We start from the raw sequence: 13,499 nt of genomic DNA on the forward strand, positions 1-13,499 counted from the left end.
TCTGCTCGGTGATCTTGGCTAGCGGCTCGGCCTCCACCCATTTGGAAAAATAATCGACTGCCACTAGTAAAAATTTCCGCTGCCCGGTCGCCATAGGGAATGGACCCACAATATCCATTCCCCATTGGTCGAAGGGACAGGACACAGTGGCTGCTTTCATTTCTTCTGCCGGTCGGTGTGAGAAATTATGATACTTCTGGCAAGAAAGGCACGTCGCGACGGTCTGAGCGGCCAGCAGTATCTTTTTAGCCAGTGATCGCCCGCCCGGATGTCCTCCGCATGATCCTTGGTGCACTTCTTGGAGGATGTACGCCGCGTCTTCCGAGCTCACGCATTTCAACAGCGGGCGGGAGAAAGCCTTCTTGTAGAGTTGGTCTCCAATAAGTGTGAACCGACCGGCCCTTCTCCTGAGAAGTTGGGCTTCATGGTGATCGGATGGCGTAGCTCCCGAGCGGAGAAATTCCATGATGGGTGTCCTCCAATCACTTGGGAATGTGAGGGCTTCTATCCGGTCGACGTGCGCCACCAAAGATACTTGTTCGATTGGCGACTGGGTGACGAACGACGTTATTGCACTTGCAAGTTTGGCTAACTCATCGGCCGCTTGATTCTCCGCTCGGGGTATCTTTTGGATGATGACCTCTCTGAAATTGGCTCTGAGCTTCTCAAAGGCTTCAGCATAGAGTTTGAGCCGAGCGTTGTTAATCTCAAAAGTACCAGAGAGCTGCTGAGCGGCCAACTGAGAATCCGAATGTATAGTCACCCGTCCGGCTCCCACATGCCGAGCTGCCTGTAAGCCGGCTATGAGGGCTTCATACTCAGCTTCATTGTTTGTAGCTCTGTAATCCAACCGGACGGATAAGTGCATCTTTTCTTCTTGGGGAGAGAGCAGCAGTACTCCAATCCCGCTTCCGAGCTGAGTGGATGATCCGTCCACAAATATTTTCCACATGGCTTCCGGCTCTGAATTCTGCACCTCAGTCACAAAATCTGCTAAGGACTACGCGTTAATTGCCAAGCGGGGTTGATATTGAATGTCGAATTCATTCAACTCCGTTGTCCACTTAATAAGACGTCCGGACGCTTCTGGATTCAATAATACTCGTCCGAGCAGGCTATTAGTTTTGACAATGATGGTATGCGCTAGGAAGTAGGGACGAAGGCGCCGAGCGGCAAGGACCAGAGCGAAGGATAACTTCTCGAGCCCAGTGTAGCGAGATTCAGCATCTTTTAAAATATGGCTCAGAAAATATACAGGCTCTTCTCAGCTCGCCCTCACTAATGCCGAGCCGACTGCTTGCTCATTTGAAGATAAATAGATACAAAGAGGCTCACCTACGGCTGGCTTGGCTAGCACAGGCAGAGAATTCAGATATGCCTTCAGTTCTTCGAATGGCCGATCGTATTCTTCATCCCAGTGAAATTTAGTGGCCTTGCGCAATATTTTGAAAAAGGGCAGGCTCCGGTCGGCGGTCTTGGAGATGAATCTAGACAGAGCAGTTATCCGACCGGTCAAATGCTGCACTTCCCTCAGATTTCTTGGAGGCGGCATATCTTGTAGAGCTTTCACCTTGCTGGGATTTGCTTCGATACCCCGCTCGGTCACTATGTAACCCAAGAAACGCCCTCCTTTTGCTCCGAACAGACACTTCTGGGGGTTTAGCTTGACTCTATATTTCCGTAGCGTTCAGAAAGTTTCCTCCATGTCTTTGAAGAGATCGGCCGCTCGGGCGGACTTGATAAGAATGTCATCCACGTATACTTCCAGATTTCACCTGATCTGCTCCTTGAACACTTTGTTCATCAGCCGCTGATATATGGCTCCCGCGTTCTTCAATCCGAACGGCATCACATTATAGCAATAGATGCCGTCGGCTGTAACGAAGCTGACTTTTTCTTGATCTTCATGGGCGAGCGGCACCTGATGATAGCCTTGGTAAGCGTCGAGCATACATATCAGCTCGCAGCCTGCGGTGGAGTCCACCAGCTGATCGATCCGCGGCAGAGGATAAAAGTCTTTCGGGCAAGCTTTGTTGAGATCCCGAAAATCTATGCACACTCTCCACTTGTTGCCCAGCTTGGAGACTAATACTACGTTCGCCAGCCAGCTCGGGAACTGAACCTCGCGTATATGGCCGGCCTCCAACAGCTTCTCAACTTCCGCCCGGATGATGATATTCTGTTCGGCGCTGAAATCCCTTTTTCTCTGCTTCACCGGCCGAGCGTCCGGTCGGACATGTAGCTCGTGCTGCGCTATGCTCGGCAAAATTCCGGGCAGCTCGTGCGTTGACTAGACGAAGACATCCCAGTTTCTCCGGAGGCATTTGATCACTTCCTGTTTATGGCCTGCCTCCAGGTCGGATGCAACGAACGTTGTGGCCTCGGCTCAGGTCGGGTGAATCTGCACTTCCTCTTTTTCTTCATAAACTAGAGAGGGAGGCTTTTCAGTTATAGCGTTCACCTCGATCCGTGTCGACTTCCGAGCGGAATTGGCTTCTGCTCGGACCATCTCGACGTAGCATCGCCGAGCTGCTAGTTGATCTCCCCGTACTTCTCCCACTTTGTCCTCGACGGGGAACTTGATCTTCTGGTGGAAGGTGGAGACGGCCGCTCGGAACTCGCTGAGCGCCGGTCGTCCCAAAATGATGTTGTATGATGAGGGAGAGTCGACCACCACGAAGTTTGCTGTCCGCTTCCTCCTGAGCGGCTCTTCTCCCAGTGAGATAGCCAGCCAGATTTGTCCGACCAGCAGGACTTCATTGCCCGTAAACCCGTAGAGGGGGGTTGTCATGGGCAGCAGCTCGGCGCGGTCAATTTGTAGTTGATCAAACGCCTTTTTGAATATGATGTTGACCGAGCTTCCTGTGTCAATAAAAATATGGTGAATAGTGTAGTTGGCTATTACCGCTTTGATGAGCAGAGCGTCGTCGTGGGGCACTTCAACTCCTTCCAAGTCCCTGGGCCCGAAACTGATTTCGGGTCCACTCGCCCGCTCTTAGCTACAGCCGACTGCATGAATCTGGAGCTACCGGACGATCGCCTTCCTTGCTCGGTTGGAGTCTCCTCCGGTCAGCCCACCAGCTATGATGTTGATCTCGCCCCGGGAAGTATTGCTTCTATTTTCTTCTTCGCGAGCGGACGGTCGGGGACGTTCCCTAGACATCCGGAGATTCTCCCGCCTCGGAGAGCGATGCCGCTCGGGAGTCTGTTGTTGTCGTCTGTTAGCTACCGTCCGATCGGTTACACGAGGCCTCTGTCGCCTGTCGGCTGATGGCGACCGATGACCGCCGCCTCTGGGAACGGGGTGGGCGATTAGAGGAAGACTACGACAATCCCTGGTGTTATGTGTGTCCGTCCAATGGAAGGAGCAGAACATTGGGGTCCATCTCTTCTTTGGCTTGGGCCGCGCGGCAGCTACCTCTTGCACGTGGGACCTAGCATGGGGATAGCCGATTGCTTCGGCCCTTGGTCCTCTAGGTGGCTGATGAGCAGTGTGCAGCTTCCGTTCGGCAGGAGGAGCCCGCTCGGCTGGAGTTTCTTTTTTTCGGGCCGCTTGCGCTTCCTCCATGTTGATGTATTCGTTGGCCCGGTGTAGCATGTGGTCGTAGTCTCGGGGCGGCTTCCGAATGAGTGATCGGAAGAAATCCCCATCCACGAGGCCTTGTATGAAGGCATTCATCATGGTCTCCGAGGTGGCCGTTGGAATGTCCATGGCCACTCTGTTGAACCGCTGGATGTAGGCTCGGAGCGATTCGCGGGCTTTCTGTTTGATGGCAAACAGACTAACACTGGTTTTTTGATAGCGCCGACTGCTTGCGAAGTGGTGGAGGAAGGCCGTACGGAAGTCTTTGAAGCTTGTGATAGATCCATCCAGTAACCTCCGAAACCACCGTTGAGCCGATCCGGAGAGGGTGGTGAGGAAAACTCGACACTTCACCCCATCTGTGTATTGATGCAGGGTTGCAGTGTTATCAAATTTACCTAAATGATCATCTGAGTCGCTGGTTCCATAGTACTCGCCGATCGTCGGAGGCACATAGTGCTTGGGCAGAGGGTCTCGCAGAATAGCCTCTAAAAATTGACGGTTGATCCGCTCGGGCGATGCGTCCGCTCGGGGGGCTTTCCCTTTTCTGTTATCTCGTCTTGGCATTTCATCCGAAGATGATCCCCGATCTCGATTAGTTGATGCGGCTTCAGGAGAGCGAAATAGAGCTCGATGGAATGGAACCGTGGCCTGTGGTACTTCTACTCGGCCACCTGATGCTGATGTGGCTTGCTGCTCAGGCCACTCGGCTGGTGCCTTCTATTTTTGTTCCACAAGCTTAGCAGCCCTCAACTCGATCAGAGCGTCAAGTTCCTCCGTGGAAAGTGTCACTGTGTGCTGTCGTCCAGCCTCGTCCATTGTTTTCGTTCGGATGCAGGAGCATTCCCACAGACGGCGCCAAATTGATCCTGTCCGAAAGTTGAATCAACGGACGCTGGGCACGTGACACTCTCCGGTTGCTGACGTGGGTCTTTGAATGCTGGTGCGAACATCCGGCGATCCTGCACAGAAGTCGGGCCGGGAAGGGGGTCCCGGCGGCGACCCTCCGACGCTCAAGTCAGGCAAGCTAACAGTGAAGAAGTGGCTGCAAAAATTGTAGAACGCGTACCTCCGGCGAAGTATAAGGCTCCTTATATAGAGCGATGAAAGAGCTCACGCACACCTACAGAGGCAAATACGTGTCCTTAGCCCATACCTCGGTATGTGTTTGTCAGAAAGCTTACCTGACACCATACTGCTATAGTCCCGGCACGTCTTCGGTGCTATGTAGGGACTGCTAGCAGTATGTTACTTTATGTCTACGGCCGAGCATGACTTTCGCTCGGCCCTTCGTTACTGTTCAATCGAGCGCCGGAACCCCGACCCCTGTCGGGGCGCCTTTTACCATCGGTTATTTACCGACCGGCCGACCGGGGGGTCGGCCCATCCTTCTTCGGTCGGCTGAATCAACGGACGCTGGGCACGTGGCGCTCTCCGGTTGCTGACGTGGGTCTTCGAATGCTGGTGCGAACTTCTGGCGATCCTGCACAGAAGTCGGGCCGGGAAGGGGTTCCCGGCGGCGACCCTCCGACGCTCAAGTCAGGCAAGCTAACAGTGAAGAAGTGGCTGCAAAAATTGTAGAACGCGTACCTCCGGCGAAGTATAAGGCTCCTTATATAGAGCGATGAAAGAGCTCACGCACACCTACCGATGCAAATACGTGTCCTTAGCCCATACCTCGGTATGTGTTTGTCAGAAAGCTTACCTGACATCATACTGCTACAGTCCTGGCACATCTTCGATGGGACAGCAGAACACCTTACCGCCAGATTTGGAGTATGGCCTAGTCATAGGACTTGACAGCTGTCATAAGATGTTCCTTGTCCTTCTATCTCTACTCCATGCCGGGGCGTCCGGCCGGCCGACACTCATCTCCCGTCCGGCCGGCCGGCACTCCTCTCCCGTCCGGCCAGCCGGCACTCATCTCACGTCCGGCCGGCCGGCACTCACATCACGTCCAGCCGGCCGGCACTCACATCACGTCCGGCCCTCCATATGCATCGGTATGTTGGGGAGATCCTCGGTAAGGTGCTATGTGGGGACTGCTAGCAGTATGTTACTTTATGTCTACGGCCGAGCATGACTTTCGCTCGGCCCTTCGTTACTGTTCAATCGAGCGCCGGAACACCGACCCCTGTCGGGGCGCCTTTTACCATCGGTTATTTACCGACATGCCGGCCGGGCGGTCGGCCCATCCTTCTCCGGTCGGCCGACCGGCCGACCGGTCCGCCCTTCTCCGAACGGCCACCTGGCCCTTTGACTTCCACGTGGCGTTGACCCCTCAAAATGGGGGTCCCCTGTTCTAACCGCCGGATCAGTACCCTTAGTAAAGATCCTATGGCAAAATCAACACTACGAAGAAGCCACATGGGAACGAGAAGATGATATGAAACAAAAGTATCCGGAGCTATTTTAAGTTCGAGGACGAGCTTTCTATGAGGTATGGGGTACTGTAACACCCATAAAAGTTATAAGATAAGTATATAGGTGTTAATTGCCTTAGAGCATAAAAGTAAGAAGAACCAAAAGAAAAAGAAATAAGAGAAATAAAAAGAAGAGGTGAAGGTTTGAACCTTGAACCTCTCACAAAGGATAGAAATAAAATTATGTATGATAACCACTAGGATAATGAATAACATATGAATGGAAATGATGGGAATTGTAGTTAAAAGTGAGGATATAATTAAGTGAGGGAACAAGAGAAAATCAAGTAGCTTTCTTTCTCTTGTTTACCTCTTAGTTAAGAAAAGGAGTAAGCAAAAGACAAGTTGTCTTTTCTTTTTCTTTCTCTATTTTTGTGGGGATTAAAGAGAGCAAGGATGAGAAGAATTAAGGGAGATGAATGAGGACATATTCTCATTAGGAAAGAGTATATACATGAATTAAGGAGAAAGGGAAGCAAAGTTCATCTTTGTTTCTTCCACCCACTTAGCATAAAAAGGAAAGAAAGAAAAGGATTTCATTTTCTTCCTTCTTCCTCACCTTTGCCGAAACTAGAGCTCTCCTCCCTCATCTCCACAAGCCAAGCTTAGGTTTTCTCCCTAAGAGAAAACTAAATTACAAGAAGGAGCCTTCAAGGTGTACCCTTCCAAGCAAGAGAAACCAAAAGGAGTGATAAAAGAAGAAGCTCTCTTCTTCCTCTTCACCAAGGGTACCATTTCCTTAAGGAATAACAAGTGAACACTAAGTAAGCTTCCCCTCACCTGTGGTACAATAGCTCATATGGTTTTCCATGAAGATAGATTGCTTAAAAACCTAGGATTGCTTTATGGAAATTTCGGCCAAGACAAAAGGAAAAGTCTAAGAAATTTTTAAACTAGATATGCTTATTATTTTTCTTATGACATGTATCTTATGTAGGAGGTTAATCTAATGTTTTCATACTAGAATGATTAATTAGAACTTAGATCCATGAACCTTAGACTCTCGGCCAAGCATGAACAAGAGGACTAGGTAAGCTAAAGACTCAAACTAAACATGCTCCCTTGTTCTTGTGTTATGTACCCTATGATAATGTTGTTGTTAACTTTTTCTCTTACTTGTATGTTGATTGAAACTCCATTTTATGCTCATGAACATTCGGCCATGGAAGAACAAAAGGCCTAGGAGAGCTTTAAACCTAAAACTAAGCATGCTATGATTTTTCCTAAGACAAGATATGAAGCTAAAATGTTATGCCATGATTGTATGTTGGTTTTGAATTCGATTTCATGCTTATGAATATTCGGCCATGGAAGAACAAAAGGCCTAGGAGAGTTTTAAACCTAAAACTAAGCATGCTATGATTTTGTTTTTCCTAAGACAAGATATGAAGCTAAAATGTTATGCCTTGATTGTATGTTGGTTTTGAATTCTATTTCATGATTATGAAGATTCGGCCATGTTGAGATTTGAGGCCTAGGAAAGTTTAAACCAAGTCTAAGATGCTCATGACCTTCTTGATGAAATGTTATGAAACTAGTTGATGTTCCTATGGTTGCTTGTTACATAGAAATTTGGTTACATGTAACTTTCGGCCACACTAAGTTTTAAGGCTAGGATGCTTAGATTTTAAACTAAGTTTACTCATGTTGTTTCTTGTAATGATGTCATGAAAATTGTGTAGGGTTTCCATGCTTTTAAGCTACATGAAAAAAATACAATTCTATGCTTAACATGTTTCGGCCACTATTGGTCTAAAGGCCTAGGGAAACTTAGAACCCAACTTAAATAGGCTCATGATGTTTCTTGTGATAAATACTATGAAATGTGGTTGTGGTTTCCATGCTCTTATGCCACTAGAAACCTAGTTTCCATGCTTAACATGTTTCGGCAACCTTAGTTTAATGGGCTTAGGAAGTTTGGAACTTGAACCAAATGTGCTTATGATGTTCCTCATGAAATGTGTAGGATATTGGCTTAAGGATCAACACTTTCATGCTACATGTAACCTAGAATAAGGCTTGCTAGGGTTCGGCCATGATAAGGTTAGAAGCCTAGGGAACTTAGAACCCAAACTAAACATGCTCAAGTTGTTCCTTATGAAATATGATATGATATGAGTTTAGGGTTTACATGTTTGCATGTTGCTTAGAACTTGATTTCTCTTCATGAAGGTTTCAGCCATGAAAGAATTAGAAACCTAGGAGGGCTTAAAAAAATTTAGGTTAACATGCTTATGATCTTTCTTATGATAGGATGTGAAGTTATCATGGGATTCTTATGTTTGTATGTTGCCTAGAGTTCATGTCCCTACTCTTGACTTTCGTCCATAATAGATTTAGTGACCTAGATGTGCCTCATATGCTATGTTATGAATTAAGAGAGGTTATTTAATGATTCCATGAATGATTATGTCTTTCTACGATAGGTGATATGCTCATTTATGTATACTTATGATCCATGTATGATAATGTCCTTTGTGATGTGCTATGTGCCCAATTTTGCATGCTTTATGATAGGATAAATGACATGTTCATTATGTATGCTTATGATCCATGCATGTGTTGTGTGCCCAAATATGCATGCCTTATGATGTGATAAATGACATGTTCATTATGTACGCTTATGATTCATGCATGTGCTGTGTGCCCAAATATGCATGTTTTATGATATGTTAAGAAACATGATATGCATGAAAGGATAAGAACTATGATACGTATGACATGCTACTTTACTTTATGTATGGCTTGTACCAAGGGTGGGCTCCATAAGCGCCTCGGGGTCGATGGACTAAGAAACGGGCCTCGTTAGGAATGGACTCCTAAGTGCCCCTAGGTCGATGGACTAAGAAACGGGCCTAGTATGTATGCCTTGTAGGGTTCAAGACTTGCTACCTTGGACCTATATAGGACGCGCGCATTTATGTATGCAAGCCGGGGCCCTAATCATGTTGAGATTATGTTTAAGTATGTATATTATAAGTTTTCAAAAGACATGTTGCATATGTTTCATGATACATGATTAGGAATTCACCTTGCATATACTTTATGATTATGCCATGATATTTATGATGATGTTATGCTATATCAGGATACATTTGATGATCATGTTATATTATGCCATGATACTTTATGATGATTATGTTGCGACATGCCATGATATGTTGCTTGATATGATAGATTTGTTTCCATGCATTATGACTTATGATTTTGATATGCTATGCAAATTTTTGTGAGTAGGAAAGGAACTTACTGAGCCATGAGTGCTCACAGCTTACTTTCTTGTACCACAAATAAAGGCAAGGAATGGATGTACTAGGGGAGCAGCAGGAGGGGCTAGAAGGATGTGTGTGGTAGTGGCTTGGCTAAAGGGAAAGACCTGCTTTTGTTTAATAAGAAATTTGCCATGTTTATATTATTACATTATGACTCCATGACATTAGTTATGTGTTTAAGTATTATGACTCAAAATTTCATGTTAAGTATGCTATGTGGTTTTATATGTCCATGGTGACTTTAAAGTAAGGAAAAGTATTTAGATTCTCTAAGTAAGACTTCCACTGTATTAAGTAAGTATGTATGTCCAAGTAACCCCCGTCGCCTTAGTAGGAGGGGCGGGGCATTACAACAAGTACCTATTCAGAGCGAGGAGTGACCATTTCCTGGGCTATATCATCACCAAACGGGGGATCGAGGTGAATTCGAGTAAGGTGAAGGCATTGCAGGACATGCTCCCGCCCCGTAACTTGAAGGAAGCCCAACGGTTGACCGGACGGATTACCGCATTATCAAGATTCATTTGGAAATCATCCGACCGGAGTCACCCGTTCTTCAAGGTACTACGCCGTGCGATAAAATTTCAGTGGGACGTGGAGTGTGATAAGGCACTAGAGGAGCTTAAGGAGTACCTCACCTCCCTACTTGTATTAGCAAAACCTAACGTCGGCGTGCCACTCTGGATTTATTTGTCATTCACAGACTATGTGGTTGGGTCAATGTTGGTGCAGCAGAATGACTCTAAGCAATAGCCAGTATATTTTCTAAGTCATATATTAAAAGATGCAGAATTCCGCTACACTAGTCTTAAAAAATTAACGTACGCGCTAGTACTCGCCGCTCGGAGACTTCATCCGTATTTTCTCTCACATCCGATCATGGTGATAACCAACAATGCACTGGAAAGAGTTCTCCTTAACCCAGAAGCATTCGGACGGCTGATCAAAGGGACCACCAAGTTGAGCAAGTTTGACATATAATACCAACCGCGGACGGCGATCAAGGCTTAGGACTTAGCTAATTTGTCACCGAGGTCCAGAATGTCAAGCCCGACGCAGCTTGGAAGATATATGTAGATGGTTCATCCACTTGGCAAGGTAGAGGGATCAACGTCCTCTTGATATCGTCGTGGGAGGACAAGATGCAATTGTCCGTACAGTTAGGTTATTGGGCTACAAATAATGAGGTCGAGTATAAGACCCTGATAGTCGGCTCACTGGTAGCTCGGCATGTAGGAGCCACAAGAATCCTCATCCACTCGGATTCTTAGTTAGTGATGTAGTAGCTATTGGGCACGTTCAAAATAAGTAATGCTTGGCTCAAGCTATACGTCGAATCTTTCGAGAAATTAAAGGCAAGTTTCCAAGAAGTGGTTATACAAAAGATCCCTCAGTCGGATAACCAGGTCGCTAATGAGCTGGCCAAGTTAGCTAGTTTGTTATCATGAATCATCATTGATAAGCCGATCGAACAAATCTCACTGGTGGCACACATCGATAGGACGACCGGAATAGACTTCCCGAGCGACTGGAGGATGCCACTGATAGAGTTCCTCCGATTGGGCGTCACACTAGCCGATCAGGAGGAAGCTCATTTATTGAAAAAGAAGGTCAGACGATTTACTCTGATTGGTGACTAGCTATATAAAAGAGCTTTCTCAAGGTCGCTACTCAAGTGTGTCGAATCAGAGGACATTAAGTACATTTTATAGGAGGTTCATCAAGGCTCCTGCGGTAGTCATCTAGGCGGTAGATCACTGGCCCAAAAGATCTTGTTAGCGGACTACTTTTGGCCCACATTACAAGATGACGCAGCTCAGATGGTGGCCACTTGCTTGTCATGTCAAAGGTATCATAACATCCCACACTGCCCCACCGAAGAGATGAAAGCATCTACGATGTTGTGTCTGTTCGACTAGTGGGGCATGGACATCGTTGGACCATTTCCTATGGCGATTGATCAGTGAAGATTTCTACTCGTCATAGTAGATCATTTTTCAAAGTGGGTGGAGGCTAAGCCTCTATTCAAGATAACCGAGCATATGGTTATCAAATTTATATGGAAAAATATCTTGCATCGGTTTAGCATCTCTCTTCGGCTTGTCTTGGATAACAGAAGACAATTCGTAGGGCAGAGGCTTAAGAAGTGGTGCGAAGGCTATGTTATTGCACAGGTTTTCACCTCAATGGCCTACCCCTAGAGTAACGGCCAGGCAGAAGTCACTAACAGGGAAATCCTCATAGGATTATGGGCTTGACTCGATCACACTAAAGGCAGCTGGGACGATGAACTTCCTAGTGTTTTGTGGGTCCATCGCACCATACAAAGGGAGGTGACTAACATAACCCTGCTCCATTTGATGTTCGGGGGTGAAACAGTGGTCCAATGGAAGTCAAAATAGAGTCCGACCTTGTGCAACTCTACGACGATAGAAACGTCGAACAGAGACTTATGGAGCTCGACTTGGTAGATGAAATACGGGATAAGGTCGCTGTCCGGCTCATGGCGTACAACAACGTATGAAGCAAAACTACAACTGCAAGGTAATCTCGAGATCATTCTAGGTCGGTGACTTGGTATGGAAAAGAGTGAAGCTGATCGATGATATCACCAAATTAGAAGCCCCATGGGGGGGACCCTAGAAAGTCATCCAGAAGCTCTGCTCGGGAGCTTACTATCTATAAGATGAAGACGGAAGAAAGCTCGAGCGGCCCTAGAGCGCAAACCACCTCCAGCCCTACAGGGCCGAGTGAGAGGTGCATGGTTAAATTTAGATACACTTGTATAAACATACATCCTATGATTATAGGAGAATAATAAATAAAAATCACAAGTGTCCCAGACTCTTATGTTGATCGACCAAGTTAAAAGTCGAGCAGCGACTATAAACCCTTGTCTACATCCTCAACAGTCGAGCGACGACTATAAACCCTTGTCTACGTAATCAAAAGTCGAGTGGCAACTATAAACTCATGTCTATGCCCTCAACAACTGAACGACAACTATAAATCCTTGAGTCTACGTCATCAAAAGTTGAGTGGCGACATAAATCCCTGTCTAAGCAACCAAAAGTTGAGCGGTAACTATAAACCCTTGTCTACATAACCAAAAGTCGAGCGGGGACTATAAACCCTTGTCTACACCATCAAAAGTCGAGCGGCGACTATAAACCCTTTTGTACGCAATCAAAAGTCGAATGACAACTATCCCTTGTCTACATCCTCAACAGTCGAGCGACGACTATAAACTTTTGTTTATGCAATGAAAAGTTGAGTGGCGACTATAAACTATTGTCTACGCCCTCAACCGCTGACTGACGACTATAAACCCTTAAGTCTACATTATCAAAAGTCGAGTGACGACTATAAACCCTTGTCTACGCCCTCAACTGCTGAACGGTAGTTATAAACCCTTGAGTCTACGTCATCAAAAGTTGAGTGGTGACTATAAACCCTTGTCTACACCCTCAACAGTCAAGCGATGACTATAAACTCTTGAGTCAAAGAATATCAACAGTTGAGCGGTGACTATAAACCCTTGTTTATGAATTCAACAGTCATGCATCATATATATAACCTGTTGAACATCATAAAAACACAAGTGGTGGACGCTCACAATCCGACTGAGGGTAACATATAAGGGTGAAAGAGCTTCGCATGAAAGCGTGTGAAGGGGAAGACGCTCGATCCGAACGAGTCGATCACCAATGCTTGTCATCTATAGCGATGCGTCGCTCGACCGCTGCTTGGGAGTTCCAAAATATGACATAAGTTAACAATGTTAAATAGAGCGTGATAAATTGCCCAAGTAGAGACACAATGAATCATACTCAGAAAACCTTAGGAAAAAAATTCTATACGCAGCCGAGCGGGAGGAAAATGACTCAGATAGACTTAAGCAATTAGGCGAGATACCCTATTAGCTGAATGAGAAAACATTCATTCATACGACGAAATTTTTACAAAGACTCAAAAGGAAGGCAAAAGAATGACAAGGAAGTAGGAAAAAAGCTAATCCAGATCTACAACAGCTTCTTCAGGGAGTGAAGCCATGAGCTCGTCCTTTCGAATAGATTCAGCGGAAATGTCAACAGATAAGTGTTAGTATTAGTCGTAGTACCAATTATGAGATGATTGTAAAGGGCTCCTTTTGTATCATATTTCATTGTTAATAAAGATAAAGTTGGTTATTATATTTATTTCAATTCAGTGCTGAATGAA

This window comes from Zingiber officinale, chromosome 9A (assembly GCF_018446385.1).
Source record: "Zingiber officinale cultivar Zhangliang chromosome 9A, Zo_v1.1, whole genome shotgun sequence".
NCBI lineage: Eukaryota > Viridiplantae > Streptophyta > Magnoliopsida > Zingiberales > Zingiberaceae > Zingiber > Zingiber officinale.